A 22,361-nucleotide genomic window follows, 5' to 3' on the forward strand; every position below is an offset into this window, starting at 1 on the left:
GGCTTCAGGTACGAGAGGGCGCTGCCGCCTCACAGGAACAGCCGGGGTGACAGCTGTCACTCATTAACTATGACAGCTGTCACCAATTACCTGGTCATCACCCACACACACAAAAGCCGGACGACATCTCCACCTCGTCGCCGAGATATCGTCTACCTTCACGGTAAATTCTCAGCCGTTGTTGTGTTGTCGCACGTTACTTGTTTTCATGTGTGTTGAACTATTTGCAGGTGTCTTGATCACTACTTTCAGCTGGAGGCTGGGTTCGCGGATGGTGGAGGAGTGACGCACTTCACTCCTCACTCCGAACTTCAATAAGTAGGATTACAGACTCTGCATAAACTGTGTACTTGAGGTGGAGGTGTCTTTCCCACCCGACTAATACAAAAATAACTTGCTGACTGTTTACTGGGTGTGTTTTTCACACACTCATTACTTCTGTCTTCTGCTTCCTGCCAGCAGTACCAGATCCGACAGTCGGAGACGGTGACCACCTGGGGACTCAGGACTTGGCGGCTCCAGTATCCTTCGGGTTCGGTGGCATTGGAAATCGTGTGGGATCCGGTTCTACTCAGGAGGGACGTCTCCTATCCTCGAGCCTACCCACACGTCACTTTGTATATTTTGATTGTGAACCAAATTCTGCATTTGTCTGTATTTCGTTGTGCACATTTCACAACAGTAAAGTGTTGTATTTTTGACTCATCTATTGTCCGTTCATTTACGCCCCCTGTTGTGAGTCCGTGTCATTACACTTTCCCAACAATAATTTTCTATTCTCTTCTTTTTCCCCTTTGAACTTTTTACCTCTTCATTTTTGCAAGTAACAGCAGCAGCAGCAGTAGTAGTAGTAGTAGTAGTAGTAGTAGTAGAAGTAGTAGAAGCTGTCTCTTCTTGAGGAATTAAGCTTCAATGCCTATTGTGTGATCAGGTTACTCAAGATAACATTGGATAGAATTTCACCTAACATTAAATTGTCCATAGGTGTGCATGCGGGTGTGAATGTGTTTGTTTGTCGATATGCGGCCCTGTGACAGACTGGTGTCCTGTCCAGGGTGTGTGCCCCGCCTCACTCCCTATGACTGCTGGAATAGACTCCAGCCCCCCGTGACCGTTAATTGGAATAAGCGGTTGAAGATGAGTGAGTGAGAATTTCACCTCAGTTATCACAATTATAACCTTGAGAATCACAAAGCTGCTGCAGCCACTGTGAGGACGTCTTCCTGCTGGCACATTCACATACATACGATCTCCACAACATACATGACAACAGCCAGTTGAAACACAGGCGCAAAGAACTGGTCCAAAGAAAGACATGATAGCAGACACTGAATGGGAAACAAAATCTGAAGAATGTTTTTGATGAAAGACGTTAAATTTGAGCATAAAGGTACAAAGGACTCACCAGGCCGGCAATGGGAGTTGGAAGTCTGTTGATTTTCTTCACAAGGCCGGGTCTAATAGAGCTCAGTAACCTGCAAACAGACACAGTTAACCAAAAACAAAGCTTATGCTAAAAGTACTTCACAAGATAACCTGACCATTTTAATAACACAGACTGGACAGTCCACCTGCACAGGAAGCAGGTGGACAACAGACTGGAGATGATCAACATACACCAGGGGATAGAAACACACACCAGACACAGAGGACAGACGGAGGCAGTGTGCACAACAAACACACAGACTGCACGGAGACAGGTAGACATGAAGGACCAGGGGAGACACACCCACACACACACAGACCGGAGGCAGGAGGAAAGCACACACACACAACGGACCAGGGGAGACACACACACACTGGAGGCAGGAGGAAAGCACACACACACACACACACACACACACACACACACACACACACACACACACACACACACACACACACACTGGAGGCAAAGCACACATACAGCGGACCAGGGGAGACACACACACATGCACACACACAGACCAGAGGCAGGAAGAAAGCACACACACACACAACAGACCAGGGAAGACACACACACACACACACACACACACACACACACACACACACACACACACACACACACACACACACACACACACACACACACAGACCAGAGGCAGGAGGAAGGCACACATACAACAGACCAGGGGAGACACACCCACACACACAGACCGGAGGCAGGAGGACGGCACACAAACAATAGACCAGGGGAAACAGACACACACACACACACACACACACACACACACACACACACACACACACACACACACACACACACACACACACACACACACACACACAGACTGGAGGCAGGAGGAAAGCACACACACAACAGACCGGGGGAGACACACACACACACACACACACACACACACACACACACACACACACACACACACACACACACACACACACACAGACCGGAGGCAGGAGGAAGGCAGACACACAACAGACCGGGACACACACACACACACACACACACACACACACACACACACACACACACACACACACACACACACACACACACACACACACAGACCGGAGGCAGGAGGAAAGCAGACACACAACAGACCGGGACACACACACACACACACACACACACACACACACACACACACACACACACACACACACACACACACACACACACAGACCAGAGGCAGGAGGAAGGCACACATACAACAGACCAGGGGAGACACACCCACACACACAGACCGGAGGCAGGAGGAAAGCACACAAACAATGGACCAGGGGAAACAGACACACACACACACACACACACACACACACACACACACACACACACACACACACACACACACACACATAGACCATAGGAAGGAGGAAAACACACACACACAATAGACCAGGGGAAACATACCCACACACATACAGGAGACACAAGATGAAAACAGAACATAACATATAAAGTACAGGACAGGAATCACAGGCAAACAGACAGATGACAAGCCAAGAACATACAAAGAACTAAAAAACACAGCTAAATGGGCCTCTGGCTGGAAAAATCACATTTTGCTATAAACCTTAGATCATCACTCTAGCCCTACTGATTATGGCGACACAGCAGGAAATGTTTTTCACAGAGTTTTTGTTGACCTTGACCTTTGTCCAAACCTCTACAAAAGTTAATCCTCTCAATAAATCTGACTGAGTAATATTCACACCAGGTTTGGTGAAAATTCATCCAGGGATTTTTTTTGTTTGTTTTGTTTGTTTAGTTTTTTATTATTATTATTATTATTATTATTATTAAGTTGGTTTTATTAAAACGAAGACCTGAAACTTCAGCTACAATTTGCCATAAGGTACATCTGAGATGCAAGCCTAGATTTAATGTTTTTGTGAAAGAAAATCCTTCTCGATACCACTTCATCATGAAGCTGTATAACTGGGGATACAAAATGCTAAACTTGCACTGTGCACAATTTCTCCAATCACAGCCACAGAAGCATGTAACTTCTTCTAGGTTGTCTAGGTTTCTTGGTGGCTTTCCTCACACTTCTCCTTCTTGCACAGTCACTCAGTTTTTGAGAACTGTCTACTCCACGCAGATTTACCATAGAGTGCCAGACTGTTTATTTACATCAGTTATGAAGAAATACAATAATCAAGACATATTCAGTGATTAGGAAATGTTCATGTATCCATCCCCTGACTTGTCTGAAGAAAACTGGCAATTAAACTGATTATTTACAGGTATTATACTAACGTAGCTGATTATTATGCAACCCATCATGTTGGCTTTTATATTTTCAATTAATTTATATCAAGTTGTAGAGATTTACTTTCAGTTTGAGTCTAAGGAAGACAATTTTAGAATTTTTTTTTATATTGAGAAGACTGATTTACTTTTTGTATTTGAAATGCCATAAACAAATTAAAATGTGTGAAATACCAAAGGGCTGAATACTTTTGCAAGCCACTGTATGTTGTCTAAAGCATTAGTTCTTGGACAGGTAAAAGTAAGTCCATTTGGTTGCTCCCTTACTTTCACTTGGGGTTGCCAAAGCAGATCAAAGGTGGATCTGCATGTTGATTTGGCACAAGTTTTACGTCGGGTGCCCTTCCTGGCGCAATTCCACATTACATGGAGAAATGTGACAGTGGTGGGGTTTGAACCGGGAACCTTCTGCACTGAGACCAAGCACACTAACCTCTTGGCCACCGCCTTGGAAAATTGGTCCCAAATGAGGAGACAGACAAAAGATGATTCAAAGAAGAACCGTCATAACAGAAAAATTGCCCAGATTAGGGAAACCAGCGCCTCCTCCTGGACATAGACCTGGTCAGGTGAGCTCCTGGTAACCGGATCCACAGCCATGAGAATCAGTCAGGTTCAGTCTGAGGAAACAACGTGGTGCTGCAACCATGTGGGCTCACCACCCACAGTCTGTGTGTTACTTGGTTATATTAACTGAGCTTTTATTTAATGAATTCACAGGATTTGACTGCATCTACGTACAACATTTGACTACTTCTCAGTCATGAACATGAACATGAACAGTTTTCCCACCTGACTCCTGTTCTTTGACTCTGCCTCCAGTTTCATCTTTTGTGTACATTTTCAACAGAGCAAGCATGGTAATGATTTGGCCCTGTAAAGGAAAAACCCCGCGGTGGATAATCTTACGGTGATATGTGTCAATGGTGATGTGATGATCACAGCAGTTTGCCTTTTTGGCAGAAACACTTTCCTCTTCATAGTTTCCTGTTGTACATTTGCCAGAAAATTTTGACACAACCCTAAAATAAGGGTTTTCTCAGTCTCACTGATATAACAACACACATGCTCCAACTCGAATTAAAATGGAAACCACAAACAAGATGTATTGTTAATACTGACATAAAAAGGAACTGATACAGGACCTGGGTCTCTGATCAGCCAGTTAGTCCTACATGAGCATCCCAAAGCTATACTCCCAGTCATATGTTACATTGTATGTTTGGTATGGTTTTATCCTAGAGGTGATAGCAAAAGTTTGCCACTTTCCAATTTGTATGTGGTGTACTGACCACCATTTTCAAAAGGATGCTTCATCTAGTCTCCCCCAATACACCATCAAGAAATGGTTTCAATCAGACAAGGCATTCTTTAGTTACTGCGAGCAAGCAAAGATCAAGATGCCATCAATGGCAGCCATATTGGATGATGGATGACCCCCATTTTTGAAAAGGAAACTTGCCTTTCTATAGCAAGACTGGTGCTTTAAAGATGGTATATGGCAGGGGTCACCAACCCTGTTCCTGGATAGCACCTACCCTGCATGTTTTCCAGGTCTACCTACTCAAGTCACATCTGAGTGTTTTTTAAATTGGCGTTTTTCAGGTCTTGATTGGCTGAGAACACCTGACAGACATAACTGCTTGGAAGTGGAAGAGCGGGAGGTAGAAAGCATGCAGGGCAGGTGCTCTCCAGGAACAAGGTTGGTATATGGTGTACGTATTTGTATAGCAAAGGTTTGCTACTTTACATCTGATATGTGGTGTATTGACCCCCATTGTAAAAAGGATGCTTCCTCCAGCCTCACCCAAATACACCACCAAGAAATGGTTTCAATCAGGCAAGGTGTTCCTTATTTATTCTTCAGAAATGAAAAGATTACAGGCGGATGCCTAAACGGACTGGGTGAAAACATAAGGCCCCCCCAACTTTGTTAAGCAGGGGCATAGCAATACCTGAGTTTAGTTAAACCCAAATCACAACAAAATAAAACTATACAGAATCTTATTGGTTTCAGCCTATTCTGCACTGTTAAGTATTCCATCATAATATGAAGCCAGTTAACAACCCAGACAAACTAGTCATCACTTCCTGATTTCAAAAGAAGTTTTGTTGGGTGGATTCCATGATGTTCCAGAAATACCAAACCCAGTGGGAGTGCTGATAAATTGGTTCTGATGACTGTCTGCACAATAAAGGCTTTGCAAACTCTCAGCTTGTGTAACTGAACTTGGCAAAGAGGAATGTGGATGAGTGAAAGTGCAAGTGTTTGTGTTCCAGACTTGTCATTTCACCACTTTGCCTCACAATGAGTCGGAACTTAAGTTCTAATTGTTTACATTGAGGATAATTTAACAGGACGCCAGTCTTTCAGACCACTGGACCGTACTCCTGTAAAAGCTTAAAAAAACAAAAAACAAAATGACTGATATCATTTGAAAAAATGCTGTCAAACACTGACTGTAAGATCGATATTTTTCTTATTGAAAAGATGTGATTATCTTCTAATTGTAATATCAGATGTGTCAATTAGTCAATTCATCTATTTATCAAATTGTCAATGTAATCTCCAATGATTTTAACAATGCATTAATTTCAAAAGATAATCTTGAGACAGTGAAACTGACTTGTTCCAGTATCAGATGTGTGAGGAGTGATTTCAAACAGATTTGCAACAGGGATGGGATTATTCAAAAACTCTTCAAACACACAACTTGTTTTAAAGAAAGTATCATCTATTTTCCCCCACTGCTTTAAAAACAGTATCTATACCTACCATTTAAACTGGTTACAACAGGGTTCAGTCAGAGATAATATGGTTTTAAATGGTATTTCAAGTGCCCTATGGGAATAGACCGGATTAAAGTGATCTGAAATCACTGTAATTCAGGACTGAAAGAAGGTTTTACCAATTTTTAAAATTTAATGAATTTAAAAAGGCAAATGTACTTGTTTAACTGATTTGGACTTTGTAAAAAAACTACAAAATTATATGTCCAAAATAAATCACTACACCTGTGTATCTGAAACTGCATGCTGGTTCCAGTGTGTATGTGTGTGTGTGTGTGTGTGTGTGTGTGCGCGCATGTGTGAATGAAATAATGAAGAATTTTGATCTTATTTCAACCACACTTGGTAAAATGATTCAGTGCCAGTCAAGGATTAAAGCCTGGTTCACACGGCAAGATAATTAGGTCGATATTGGACCCGATCTTCCCCTTCAGACAATCTTAAGGACGCCCCGATTGTCGTGATGATGCTAAAGATAATCTTATCAGATATTCCTGTCGTGTGTGGTGTGTTAAGAGCGCTCTGAACTGCTCGGAAGGACATCAGGAGCACTCCGATCGTAAATCTGGGATATCCAACATGTTGGATTGTCTTGGCCTGATATCGCAGCGTGTTTTGTGTCCTGACCACAAACGAGCATGCAGTCTGCTGAATGTGATGTGCAGCCAATCAGAAAGCAAGGTGATGGACGCACAGAGTGAAATCTAAAATCAAAACAGCTGTTCTGACTTACCACAAAGTCCGGTGGTCGCGCTGTCTCCACTCCTTTTCTTTTTGTATCTTTTTTTTTCCTCTGTTGTAAATAGTCCACAAACTATCTCTGCTTGTTTACTGTGAAGTAATGTTTAATCTTGAGAGATTTTGCGAGATTTCCTGTCTGTGCTGGGAATGTTCATGTGTAAAATCTGTTCGTGTGTGGTGTTGTTGTCCTTATCGTGTGGCTGCACACCACACACTGTATGACCAAACCTGTTAGATCTATGATGTTTTATCTCCACGTGTGTGGTCTCTCAGGTTTTGGAAACCTACAGATAATTTTAAAATCTTGCCGTGTGTACCAGGCTTAAGCAACTTGATGGTGAACAAAACTGGTTAAAAGTCAAAGTCACAGGCCAAGGTGAAAATCTGGGTACAAGTTAAAAATGAATTTCTTGACACTTTTAGACAGTGTAGGAAGAGATTTTGAATGCTGGTCTCTTTTGCCTTTGTCATTGGCAGGCCGAGTGAACTTAATTAAAATGGCCATCCTTCCAAAATTTTTATATCTTTTTCAACATGTTCCTATACTTCTCTCTAAATCTTTCTTTGACAGGTTGGATAAACAGATATTCCAGTTCTTATGGAATGGACAGCCAACTAGAATACGTAAATCTATTATGTTTTTGCCCAAAGCTGAAGGTGGCCTTGCACTTCGTGATTTCAGAAAATATTATTGGGCTGCTAACATTCAGAAAATGTTATATTGGATGTTAAAGGATGTAGATACGCTGCCGATTTGGGTGAAAATAGAGAAAGCGTCTAGTCGTTATTTACTGTCCTCTGTACTGTGTTCCCAGCTTCCCCTTTCACTAACTGTTGTCAAGGATAATCTCATTGTTAAACAGACCCTTGCCATTTGGAGACAATTCAGAAAGAACTTCGGTTTGAATTGTTCTTCTACTCTAACCCCTATATTTGGAAATTGTAACTTTATCCCTTCTGTTACAGATGTGGTCTTCAGAATTTGGTATGAAAGGGACCTTTGTAAAGTTAAAGATCTTTATAGGGACAATGTCTTTTCTTCTTTTGCCGATCTCTCAGTCAAATACCAACTGCCAAACTCTCACTTTTTTCGTTTTCTTCAAATAAGGGACTTTGTCAAAAACAATTCCCCCGCTACCCAAACAGACTTCCTGAAACCTGTTTAGATAATATTTTAGGGGTAAATCCTCAACGGAAAGGCTGCATCTCAGTTTTATTTCATATGATTGACGAAATTATGCCAAGGTCACTCACTTCAACCAAAAGGGCATGGGAGGAGGAAATGAACCTGACTTTATCTGAACAACAATGGGAATCAGCTTTGAAATTGATACACTCATCCTCAATCTGTGCACGCCATTCATTGATCCAATGTAAAGTTTTTTATAGAGTACACTACACAAATACCAAATTGTCTCAGATTTATCAGTTAGTCATTGACAAATGTAATAGATGTGGGCAGTCACCAGCTAAGCTAACCACACTCACATGTTTTGGGCTTGTCCCAAATTAACCATTTTTGGACTAATATTTTCGACACACTCAGCCAGGCGTACAGTCACACTCTTTGTCCTAACCCGGTGTCTGCCATATTTGGTGTGTCTCTTGATGCCAATATTCCGAGCCCCCTGAAACGAGCCCTGTCTTTCACCACCTTGTTGGCACGGAGATTGATCCTATTTAAATGGAAACTTTCTGACCCTCCTTCACACGACCACTGGTTGAGGGATGTACTTTTAAATTTAAAATTGGAAAAGATTAGATTCTCACTCAAGGGCTCCCTCAATAAATTAAAAAAAACTTGGTTTTCATTTGTATCACTGGTGGATTCATTAATAATAACTCCAGAGACGAATATCGGATAAAATTTTGATTGTTAGACTGGTGATACATAATTTTGTGTTTCACCTCCAATTCCTATTTTCAATCTTTTAAAATTCACAATAACTAATATAAATACTTTTAACTGCACTGGTCACCCCCTTTATATGTGTATGTTGTGTGTATGTGTGTCTCTGTGTATCTTTATGTTGTACAAGCAGGGACTGGTTCTCTGACCTGTTGGGCTTTGTGGGTGGATGGGTGGGTGGGTATGGGGTGTGGGTTTTGACATGCCTTTCATTATTGCAATTTGTTTCTTTTTACAATTGTCAGCATGGTATGTCATACTGTTGAAAGTTCAATAAAGAAAGTTGGATTAAAATCTGGGTACAAGGCTTCTATATCGAGGATATTTAGAACAGCTATTGATGCACTTTACTATTAAACACTGATTTGATGCCATATATTTAAGGGACTTCTTTGAAGCTGAGATGCCGCATCTGAAGACATGACAATTTCAATTTCAATTTATTTTCATTTATAGAGCGCCAAATCACAACAGAGTTGCCTAAAGGCGCTTCACACAGGTAAGGCCTAACCTTACTAACCCCTAGAGCAACAGTGGTAAAGAAAAACTCCCTCTGAGGAAGAAACCACAAGCAGACCAGACTCAAAGGGGTGACGACCCTCTCAAAAGAGTTCAGTAAAGTCCTACGATACATCACCATCTACTATAATGTGACCACTGATCTTGGGTGACCTTGAAAGGTCTAACTCAATACCATAGATTTTTAACACAAACATTTTGGAGCCAATATGGTTTAGAAATGGTGAAAGGGTTGTGTGTTCATCAAAGACAAAGCGGTACTATTTTAGGCAGAAGTAACCAACTGTCAAGGCCACACAGAACCACATATGATGGTATCGTTGAATCACAAACAATAAATTTGCATTACTCTGTGTCAAACATGTAAGGTGTGGTTGCTTCAAGAAGGAAAGAGAAGGTGGAATTTTCCAGTAGAAAACGTGAATAATAATTTCAAAAGACATGGCATTGTATAGATTAAACAATTAGTTATTTAATCCCTTAACGCCCGAATTTATATAGCTGTATATAAAAAAATGTTTTGTGTGTGTTTTTGCCTTTAAGTAGATGGTAAATAATGTTGAGATTATTCATTACACTTTTGCACAAAAACTAGATAGTAATATTGGGTATTCTGGTAATGACTTTATGTTATAATGTTATAATAATAATGATGGTATGTTGCAAATTTGCGACAACAGGCATACAGGTCAATTTGGTAAGTTGCATATTTGAGTCAGAGATTGTAGCATATATGCGACGATGGGTGTTAAGGGGTTAAAAAAATCAACAACCATCATCATCATTTTATGTTACTCTGCATAATGTGATTTTTTTTTCTGACAACCATACAAATGTAACATTTAAAGTATTAACTGCTTTGGCAAGAGAATACAATTTCCTGCAATGATTTGCTGCTGAAATGGGCAATGACTTACTCGCACAGCAGAATTCCATTCTCCAGACCTCCTCGGAAATCTTTGTCACCAAAGCATCTTCCTGTCACAGCCTGCAAAGGGAAGGACGGAGGTCAGGTGAAAGGAATACAACAAGAATATTACGTGGTCACCTCAATCTGTGAATCGAAAGACTAAACTCACAACTGATGCTTGAAAGCCAAAAATCAACTTTTGTCAAGGCTCCTTTTCAACTCCTGGCAATGGGATGGTAAGGTGTGGAAAAATCTGCTGGTTGCATAGCAACCTCTGCTGTAATTAACAGTAATAAACACTAACAAGCTTGACATAAGCTTCAGTCACTGCGACCAAGTGGCTCTGACAGGCTAATTTGGTGTGACAGGGGATTTATTGGGTACTAGCTGCCTTTGCCAAAGAGAAGTTGCCTGTTTACATGTATTTGCATGGGAACGTCATACAGTCAGCATGCTCATAGTTACTGTAGCAATGACTACTTGCTTTGTTATGTTTAATTTTTTTGACACATTATAATACTTTGGGCATGTTTGGACACTACTTGCAAATTAGTATTCAATATTTCAGTATTCAATATACTGTGAGGCACATGGGGGCAGTATTTCACCTAAGTACAAGTTAAGTTTGAGAGCATGCGCTGGTTTCACAATCCGCTGCATACACAACATTATGGAACTGTCTCGGGTGGTGGATGCCAACCATCCAGGCAGACAACATCCCTATCCCCACCCCTTGAAAATATCCATCTATCAGCCAGAGGAAACATAGGTATTTACTTGGTCTTCTTGGTCCTCAACAGTGAGGAATCTTAGTGTCTGTGTTTGTCCTGGATCAAGATCAAGGTTCAGGTTTTTAACAAGCTCCTGTATTTCGTCACGAGAAGCATATCTGAATGTGGCAAAAGTGTTGAACTTGCATCATTTATCTCAGAGGTGATATTCATGTCTCTGGCTCCTCTGCTTTAAATAAAGGGATATGCCTGAGAATAACTTATGAACTCATGAGATAACCGGACAGAGGTGTTTGGTGATGTAGATATCTTTACAGGAAAATGAAGGTCCAAGTCTTCAGGGTCCTGGGGCTTCATGTCTTAATGTGTGGTTGGTAGACTTGGACGGTAACCAGTGACTTAAGGCAATGACTGGATGTCTTAGGCATGTGGTTTGTTTGTTTGGATAGTTAGGATTCCACTGGGGTGACTGTGTCAAACAAGCAGTTCCTTAGGGAGATTCAGATGAGGAGTATCACTTGCATGGTGAAGGAGCACCAGCTATGACCTGAAGCCTACTTCTATATACATTTCACTGAATTCTGTTCATATGTTTTTAAGATGTGTTAAACAAAACCAAGTGGTGAAGGTAATGAACACACAAAAATATGAAAGGTCACATATGCAAAATGCACTTTATTATGTTTCTTAACAATACCGTGTGTCCCTAGCCTGTCTACACTCCCCCAACCACCTCACCAAAAATGAGTAAAGTCCATCCTCTCTTTAACCTGCTTTTCTTCAAATGTGTGCCCACACAGATTAATAAGGATTTTCCCTTGAAGACAACAGGTCCTAAAACGTTGCCGGTGCGAAGTATTTCACTTCAGACGGCTTTCCGTTGAGGGTACACACAGTGCAGAGTTCGCTACATTCTGAAGATAAAAGCATGGATGAGTACTGACTGTCCGTTACCCAGCTTCAAATTTAGGAGCTGTAAGTTTTATCATTCTTGTTCCTTTACTGTGTGTCAACAATGATAGCCTATTGAAAGTGTTGTTAGAATGGCAGCTAATGTGGGTTATGGGCCTGTCAAATGTTGACAATTTATCAAGCATATGTCAACTTATGAAAAATTTGGAGAATATGTTGGCTACATGAAATAAGGTATGTAACTGTCACACCATGACAATTTAGCCAGTGTATGCTGACAGCCCCGTTTCCACCTAGCAGTCCAGGTTAGTACGGCACAGTATGGTATGGGTCGGACCAGTTAAGTCTGGCTTGGATTGTGTTTTTGCCACCAGCAGCACCCTTTAGTCTGATAGGCAGAGCATGTAGATTTTAACCTGCACATCATTGAGAGTGTGACCACTTTCGCTCGGCCATGCCCCCTCCAAACAAAGGCCAAACAGAGGAATTTAACATTTTTTAATTTAATGAAAGTTTTGTTGTGATAGATCATGGAATTTATTTTCATCTTGTGCAAAATGATGAAGAATCAACTGATGACTGTGGAAAATGCTGACGTGAATGAATGATGCTCCATGACTCTTTCTTGTTGTGTCACAAAGCCCCGGCATCCTCTGGTTTAGGCTGAGAAACACACAAGGAGCAGACAAACCCAGATGGACTTCTTTTAAAACGCTATGTTTCTTCAGCCACAACAAGGAACTAAAGTATTTTCATACTTCGTTTTCCAAAATCAAGACGCTTTGTATGGATAAGTATTCGTCAGGCTGTGATGATGAATCTGACTGGAATGATCAACTAAGATTAAGACTTTATATTTGCTCTGTTTGTGGATGGTTTTAATATTTGAAACAGTCTGAATTGTTTGCATGAGGACTGCAGCTTTCAGTTGTTGAGCCAATCAAAGGACTGCATCAATGGATGTATTCTGACTTATGAGGAACTTACAAGTCATGTGACAACAACTGCATAACTTACGTACAATCTATGCCCTGCGTATGAGGGACATAGATTGACCCATATGCTGGCATATGTCAAAAATATTGACCAAAATAGTTTGATGAACTCGCCATACTACAATGTTTACTGGTGTACTTCAACATGCTCTTAACTTATACAAAATGTACCCATAATTTGAATGTACACCAGTGTATTTGTCGTATTTTAATATGTCAACATATGCTGGCTAAATCGTCCAGGTGTGACAGGCCCATTACTTTGTGTGAAACACACCACAGGAGTTGAGTGTGTGTTACTCGACTGCTGCCAAACACTTGTAATTCATCAGGTAGTGTTTCAGTGGCATTAATATTGCTACTCAAGCATGCCACATCATTTGTCTTTGATAATGCTGTTCTCCCACACTCTGTATTAGCTATGACCATTATTTTGGATGTTATTTTTACAGGGTACAATCAGCTTGGGATTTCTGTGTGTGTGTCTGGCTCATGTAAGTGATCTGGCTGTCAGCAGACAGCGCCTTCCTGAAAAGACATCATGTTCATTGTATTATACTGTACATGGTGGTGACATGGACAAAACATGCTTGCGCACTTCCATAGAGGGGGGTGTGGTCAGACACAGCTCATTTGCATTTAAAGCTGCAGACACAGAAACGGCCTGTTCTGGGCAGGGCTGAAGCAGAGGGGTTTACAGGCATCCTAAAGTCCAGGGTCCGTGTGGATTTTTAACAAGAAACTTCAAAGGAGGATACTCTGTCAGCTTTGAGTGAAAATTTAAAGACCATCAGCCCTTGATGGAGTTAGAAGACTTAAGACCATACTCAGTTAAATTTAATTCAACACTGTTGTAATTGTTTGGCTTATAAATGTTGAAGGCTAGTTTTTAAACACTTATTCATATCTTAGTTAAAAACAAATGCTTTGATGTAGTGTTTGTCCGAGCTGTGTGTTTCTGGCAGTTTTTTGACTTGTCAAGCTGCTGGACCCATTACAAAAGAACTGGAGTGGTGCATGTCAGTGAGAAGGCCGACAGCAAGCCTCCTTTCTGCTGCTGTGAGGGTTTGATACTTCGTGTTTGGTCCACAGGAGGCAGACGGAGGCAGATAAATGGAGATAAGCAGAGCAAAGTGGCACAGATTTTCCCTGTATGCTGATATATACTGCATCTATTCTCCAGCATGCTTCATTCTTATGCAAACGCTTGTTAATGGAACACTGTGTGCTTGGTGTTGACAGTACAAAAGTGACAAGTGACGCCTGATTATTGGGTCTGAAAAGCCGCTTGACAGTACAAGCAGGCTTCCCACAAAATATGGAGGTGTGCCAGAAGAAGACTAGCTCTGATTGTCCAAATTGAACAGTGACAATAAACCCCAGTTTCAGAGCCAAACTGACAGAGAAAAAAAACACAACAGCTTAAACAAGCACTGGTAGCCTTCATGGCCACCAGACCAAGTTTTGCAAATAAAAGAAGCTGATAAAAACCTAATTTTTTTTCAATCATACATGTGATAAGATGATTCACTGCAAAAATACCAGGCATGTCCAGCAGGTGACGGACAGGTACATGGCATATTACATTAACAAAACAAACTTGATTATTTAATTTATCGTGTGCATCAAAATTCACCAAATCTTAATTGGTTCATCATTAAATACTCCATCCATCCATTTCCTGTACCTGCTTACTCCAATTCACAGTTGCGGGGAGCTGGAGCCTATCCTGGAAGTCATGGGGGTGAGGCAGGGCACACACCGGACAGGACGCCAGTCTGTCGCAGGGCCACATATAGACAAACAAACACATTCACACCCACATGCACACCTATGGACAAATTAAGGATTCCAATCTACCTAACCTGCATGTATTTTGGATGTGGGAGGAAGCCGGAGCACCCAGACAGATCCCACGTCAACACGGAGAGATCATGCAAGCTCCACACAGAAAGGCCACAGGTGAGAGTCGATCCCATGACCATTTCACTGTGAGGGAACAGTGCTAATCACTAAGCCAACGTGCTAACTTGAGTTGACAAATTTATGTCATTCTAAGTTGCATATCTTTAAGTTTTGGACTGTTGGCCAGAGTGACAGCACAATCATAAGATATGGGTCTTGGGCTGGTTGAAAATATGATAATCAATTGTACACTTTTTATCCATTCCATGACATAAGAAGGCCAAAGGTCCAGCTGTCTATCTAAGGTACCATCTACAAGTTAATGTGGCTAATTTAACCTTAGTCTAGTCTTACTAGAATGTCTTTGCAGTCGAGAGTATCTGAATCCATTATTTCCCCTCGTTTAAGAACAGACACATTTGGATGTGTGATGATTATCTCCCTCCTCTCTTATCTCTTTCCTGTTCCACTAGGCTTCAGACTAATATTTCTTGGCCAGAAAAAAGTATCTGGTCCTGCCAAGTGAAATTCAACTTAATCAAATTCTTTTAGTCTGTAGTTCTGCTACTGAGAAATGTCTGGGAACCAAGAAGCTCTACCTTTGAATGCAAAGGTCCCACTCTTGGTGAATATTATTTCTATAATTTATACTCTTGAAAATGATATGACTAGATTTTATAGCCCAAGATAACATTCTGTAATTTTTAAGATGAACAAAAACGATTCCTTCACCATAGAAGCCTGTGATACATGAGTACCTAAAAAAAAAAAAAAAAAAACAGTTAGCAGGAGGAAGGTATTCTTATATGCAATCAAAGATGCATCATGTGCACACCTGATATTGTCAGATCCCAGACATGAAGCATAGTAGGTAGTACTTGACTACTTGGGAACACCAGAAGCTAAGCTGGAGTTGCATCAGGAATTTTGTCATCTGGTGTAGAACCTGTGCTAAATCCAAGTTTACTGGGTCTCATGTGGTGACACTCAAGTAACAGGGGCTGGTGGCAGCCAATAAAAAAGATTTTCTCATGCAAGTACTGCAAATGAGTACTGTATCACAACATGTGCTGTTATTTCACATACAGGCTTTTAAATGCTAATAATGGGGAGCATGAATAAATAAATGTGTGTTGGACAACATGCTGGATGTTATTTGATGGTGTCTGGACAAAATCAATCAATCAATCAATTTTTTTATATAGCGCCAAATCACAACAAACAGTTGCCCCAAGGCGCTTTATATTGTAAGGCAAGGCCATACAATAATTATGTAAAACCCCAACGGTCAAAACGACCCCCTGTGAGCAAGCACTTGGCTACAGTGGGAAGGAAAAACTCCCTTTTAACAGGAAGAAACCTCCAGCAGAACCAGGCTCAGGGAGGGGCAGTCTTCTGCTGGGACTGGTTGGGGCTGAGGGAGAGAACCAGGAAAAAGACATGCTGTGGAGGGGAAATGAAATCATCAGACACAGACGGCAAAATAAGTTGTGGATTCATGCATGAAACACTCAGACTGTGGTGTGTACTAGAAGGATTGTTAAAATCCAAAAATAAGCATGAAGGACAAGTGAATGTGAAATGCAGAACATATTGGATGCTATTTTATACAATTTAAACAAACAAAATTGTCAGATGAACATGGATTGCTGGCCCACAACAATAAAAATGTGAGTACAATTATTGTTTTTAATCAGCTCTTGAATTCTGTATTTTCATGTATAGTGTATCTTTATTATTGGCATTTACTCATTTATTACTGGGCTGGGCAGGGGGATGCATTTATTTTGTTTAGCACATGGTTCTTGGGAAAGCCTTATAGAAATAATAAATAAGTAGAAGAATCATAATACAAATAAAAGTGAAACAAGTTTATGGTGTATACGTAAGTCGCAACCAAGAATAAGTGACAGGACCTGCTAAACTAGAAAAAACATAAACAACAAAAATCTTGATTTATAATCTGGAAAATACGGTCAATGAGATTGATTAATATAATCAGAATTGTGTTTTTCCACTTGGACAACAGGCTAGTCACATTCTTTATTTATAAAACAACAAAAAAGACAAAATGCATCTAAAAATATATTGTGCTGGAATTTTTTAACTTTTTTCAATGTGTAATAAAGCCAAAGTATAATTTCTTCAAACTTTGGCAGACTTCTGCTCTGAGTGGAAAACCAGCTTCTTCATCAATATACTGGTGTTTTGGGGATTATGCAGATTTACATAAATTCAAGTTTTATCATCTCTCTCTGACAATGTCTGAAATGCAGAAAGGGGGGGGGGGATATCTTACTGCTCTGTTTGTCAGTGACTGCAGAGCTGATTGATATGCATCCGTTGCTCCCACACAGTGTGTGTCGATATGAACTGAAGACCATGTGAAAACCCTGCAAAGCAAGATGGAGCATTTGGTGTGTGAGAACACACAGTTTACCCTCACATATGAAGGACATGTCAAGCATGTTGCAAAGCATGTTGCAAAACTATCCAACCCCCTGAAAGTTCTCAGATTTGTCTGCATTACAAATTACATACCTCTGTTATCTGATTTTACTTTAAAGACTTTTTCTAAACCACATTTGTTTTTATTTGTATACTATGTGTCCATCATTAAAAACCAACAAAGCAACATCCCCAAAGGAGAGGATTATAATTTAAAGTTTGTAAGTGGAATACCATAGCATGAAGGAGATTGGAATCTATGCACACACCTCCCCCCCAAGGTCTGTCGGGGGTCCATTTAAGGTTGCTTCCCCAACCAAGGCTGGTGGCCATTTATAGCTGGCTGAACTGAGATAATGCAGCCAAGCACACAGACACATAGCCTTAAGTACACACCTGGAACTGAACCCTGGTCTACATGCTGGCAGTGGTACTATCCCACCGAACCATCTACTCTACATTTGTTTCAAGGAAATTCATTTGTCTTTAAACTGTAAAACAGATCAAAACATCAATATGATTGGTTTTCTCAAGCCTTTTCAAAATTCAGTATATTTTCCATCATGCTCACCTTTGGAAATCACAAAACAAAGGAGACGCCTCAAAACATCAAATTAATATCAGGTCAAGCCATGTGTATCAGCACGTTCTGGAGCTCTATCACCATCTCCACCACAAAATGGAACTACCTTGAGCAATAGATGGCAACCACCCACTCAGGCAGACAGCTGGTCCATCTATTTGGTGCAGCCAGGTGAAATGTGGCATCCCCTTGACCTTCACCTATTGCCATGTTCCTCAACAATGAGGCACCTGCATGATGGATCATGCCCTGAGAAATGTGCCACATGGCCAAAATGTCATAGCCGATGCTCCCTAACCATACAAGTGATAATTTTCATCTCAGTGCCCGCAAGTAACCGCATATTTGACACAAAGTCATTCAAGTGGTACCCAAGGATTCGCTGAAAAGACCTGGTACCAAAAATATCCAATCATCATTTTCCTTCACTGGATAGCTTCTGAGTCTCACAACCATACAGCAAGGCAGGAAGCATTAGGACCCCAAAAATTTGGACCTTTTGTTCTCCAACAAAGACATCAGCATTTCCAACACCTCTGTCCAGTGCCCTCATGATTCCATCAGCCCTTTTCAGGTACTAACGAGGACATGAATCAGACATAAAGCTGTGATCCCTGAGAGCTAAAGTGGATAACATTGATGATCTTGTTACACCGGGACCTGTGAGCAGGAGGGCTATAGTAAGCAGCAAGTTAACATTTTGTCCTCAAAGCTGGAAACATGGGGACACATAAACATTTAAGTGATTCTGACAAGGGCAAAATTGTGATGGATAGATGATTGGACCAGAGCGTTTCCAAAACTGCAGTTTTTGTGCAATGTCTCCCATCTGTAATGGCCAGTCCCTACTAAAAGTGGTCCAAGTATGGAAAACTGGTAAACCTGCAAAAGGTCATGTGATTAGTGCTGAAAAAACAACTCCGGTCCATAAAGGCCCCACCTCATAATTTGCAGTACTTATATGATCTCTTGCAAATGTCTTGGTGCCAACTATTAAAGCACCTTTTCAGAGGTCTCATGAAAGTGTTGACTCAGATGTGCAAATTCCTCACTGAGCTTCTCAAGTGCTGCAATAAGGGTATTAATGGAGTTAGTCAGTGACTAAGTCAGTGAGTAGAAGAAAAAAGTCCTATATAGGCACTGACACCCGTTGGTGCTGGTGCTTAGTCACCAACTTCCCTGGACAGGAGGCAGGTTACTTTCCTAACCCAAAGCCCATACCCATTTTACAGCTTGGTGGACAGACATTGCCACTTATGTGTCTTCTCCAACAGACAGGTAGCATGAGGAGGATTCAAACCCGGGTCTATATATTGGCAGGTAAGTTCCTTATCCACTCATCTACCTGATTTACTGAATCAGTGAGTGGAACTGAATGTGCGTTCAGTTGTGTTGCCTTTGACATTTAAGGGAAAGGTTGTCCTCATTATTTTACAAACATACTGGTTGGTATTCATGCTCATTTTGCAAAATTTCCTTTTTTAGATAAGTTTAGGCAGAAGTCATTCTGGTGGTTTGGACAGCTTTGATTTCCACAAAGAAATAAAATCTGCTGGTTCACAAAGACCGGAATGAACTTCACAGAAAGAACAGAAGGAGCGTTATTTGTATAAATCATTTTTATTTATCATCGATAACTAAGAACATCAAAAAAATTCAATAATGTTCCAACACTAAAACAGCTGGGAGACACTGCTTTCATGTTTTGAAAGATTAAGTATCAATATGAGGAGAAAGGTTGCCTCTTGAGGAAAAACTACATCTGGCTGTCGCCCGTAATTCACCAAGCTGCACAAAACAAATACAAAATTTACGTGATACAGGCCTCTGGGGCAATGCCTTTTCTTCTTTATAAGTTCAAGACCATGACTGTGCTGCAGTGCTGGTCCATCCTGTCTGAACTATTTTAATGCATCCCTCTGCCCTGGGGGCCACTCAAAGAAAACGCATAGGTCACATTGCATTGTAATCCCAGCGGCCCTATAGTCAACGACTACCTGGATCAAATTAACAGACAATAACTCCAGCTTTGGAGACAGGTGGGTTCCATGAAGAAAAACACTGTACTTACGTCAAAGCCCTGAGGTGAAGTGTTATCAGTCTGCTATTAAGTTGACAGCAACTTGCTCCAGGGCTGGCGAACATCAACAGGGACATGTGCTCCAAACCGGCATGCGTACTTCAGGGTCACATACCTGCTTTGTATTCAGAAGTACTTTGCAGGATCTCATCTTTAGTGTGTTGCTTAACTGTTGGCAGAATCCAACACTACACATCTTTATTTCAGCAGCACAAGTAAACACGTCCGCCGGTGTGTAGCCAGCAAACCGTGCTAATTCATCTTTAATCTCTCAGTACTTCTGATTCTGATTAATGCTGCTTATCACTGTGCAAGTGAGTTTTCAGTAATGGTGCAAGCATAATTAGCATGGTGGAAAAGAAACAAACAGGCACCGCTGGTGCACAATATGTGCAGATCACAAATTCAAGGTAACCTTGGGCCTTTTTCAAGCAAGAACCATAAAGTCAGACAAGTTATTACGTATTGAGAAACTTAAATCAGTTTTTTAGCAAAGTAAAATACTGCTCTGATGTTGAAAGAGTGGCTCAACTGCCAAGTATTTATTTGCATAAAACAAATCACAATATTGCCTTTAGGTCTGAGTAAAAGGATTTAATGCTTCAAAAAAAAAAAGAAAAAATCTTTGGAAATTGGTAACATCTGACTTTCCATAAGTGAGGCCTCTGGCTGAAGGTCCCTGAACTTATGGTGCCACAGGTTCAGCCAAAGGTCAGGAATGGGATCAGTTATGTAGACCCTTTCACAGAAGTCCTCCACTGTGACTGAGGAGGGGTCTTTTTCTGTGCATGTTGGCCGTTAGTGGATAAACTGGAGGGACAGAAAGTGGAGCAGGGAGCTGAATTTCAGTTGTAAATCTGCCTTCATGCAAGATCATATTTTGTGTTGCACGAGAGTACAACTTGCACTTTTTTTCTGTGTTAATCCTAACACAGTGGGGTATAATGAAAATATTTTCCCAAATGGGCAGAAATCTCTCCAAGAAATAATGCCATTTGGATGGTTAAGAATGAAACAACTAAGAATCAACTATTATTTTAATGTACTAATTCTGGGTAATCAAAGTGTTGATCTGGAAATTAGAATTTTCAGCATCCTTTTAACTTGAGTAATAATTGATTTTGTTTACATTAAAACTGTTTTCCATTTTTTCAAGCTTCTTCTGTAATTAATTTGCATGTCTATCAAGTTGTTTTTATTTGTATTGAGAAAACTCAGACATTCTATAATTTTGCATAATTGCATGCATAATATTTTGGAGAAATACTTTTAAAAAATATCTAAAATATGATATCTGGTGAAAGAAAACAGCATGCATCTTTTAGGAATATTGTACAAAATTTATCTATGAGAGGATTTTCCAGTAAAACTTTCTGTCATTGCCTCGTTGCTGCACGGAGTTGACAGACGTGCTCGTGGCCTCTGCAGCCAATGTGCACCTGGAAAACAGAATAGCTTCTATCTTTTTTCCAGTACTAATTTCAGATTAATGTTGGCTCATGATTCAGATGCCGGAGAGGATAATTACCACTAAATCACCATTAACTCCAGATCCAAAAGTTCACCATGTCTGACAGATCTGGCAACACAGACAGCAGCAGATGCAGCAAATTACAAAAGTATCAAGATCCACAAAGTCATTTTGTTTGTCTTTTGGCTACCCCCAGTTGTTCAGATCCAGTGCAGATCTACACTGGGATTTAGCACGTTTTACACCGATGCCATCACATTCATCCAATACAATGTCAAACTCAAGTTAATTACTGCTGTTCCAAACACAAAAACTCAACATACTGTACAAACATGACTCAATCATGTCCTAACAACCACATCAGTCTCAACATTATTTAGTTTGTGTTTACAGGAGGCTAAATACAGACTGCTTTTTTTGGTTTTGGCAAGAGTTTTGTAAAAGTCTGACCCCTAGAAGGGGTTCAAGTTTTAAATCAGCTGAGTCAAGATGGAACCACAGTGGAGTTTCTGCAGAGGCCGGAGATAACAAACTGATAAAACAGCCATCACCAGTAATAATAACTGAGGAAGCGTAATTGCTGTCATGTTACACAGTGGAATCAGAACTGGATCACAGCAAGTCCAAATCCAGGAGGAGACCAGAGCCTCTG

General features: G+C 40.7%; 1 protein-coding gene across 2 annotated transcripts in view; it reads right to left on the reverse strand.

The window, feature by feature from the left end:
* The window catches only part of LOC117520805 (LIM and calponin homology domains-containing protein 1-like), a 153,916-nt gene extending 136,472 nt beyond the window's left edge, over positions 1-17,444 (reverse strand). For both annotated transcript variants that reach the window (XM_034182140.1, XM_034182139.1), the window contains exons 1-3: positions 17,427-17,444; positions 10,592-10,662; positions 1,406-1,475 (exon numbers count right to left, since the gene is read on the reverse strand). The gene's annotated coding sequence lies outside the window, so the exon portion shown is untranslated. The remainder of the gene's footprint in view (positions 1-1,405; positions 1,476-10,591; positions 10,663-17,426) is intronic.
* Between the last annotated feature and the right edge of the window lie 4,917 nt (positions 17,445-22,361).

Source organism: Thalassophryne amazonica, chromosome 11 (assembly GCF_902500255.1).
Source record: "Thalassophryne amazonica chromosome 11, fThaAma1.1, whole genome shotgun sequence".
Classification (NCBI taxonomy): Eukaryota; Metazoa; Chordata; class Actinopteri; order Batrachoidiformes; family Batrachoididae; genus Thalassophryne; species Thalassophryne amazonica.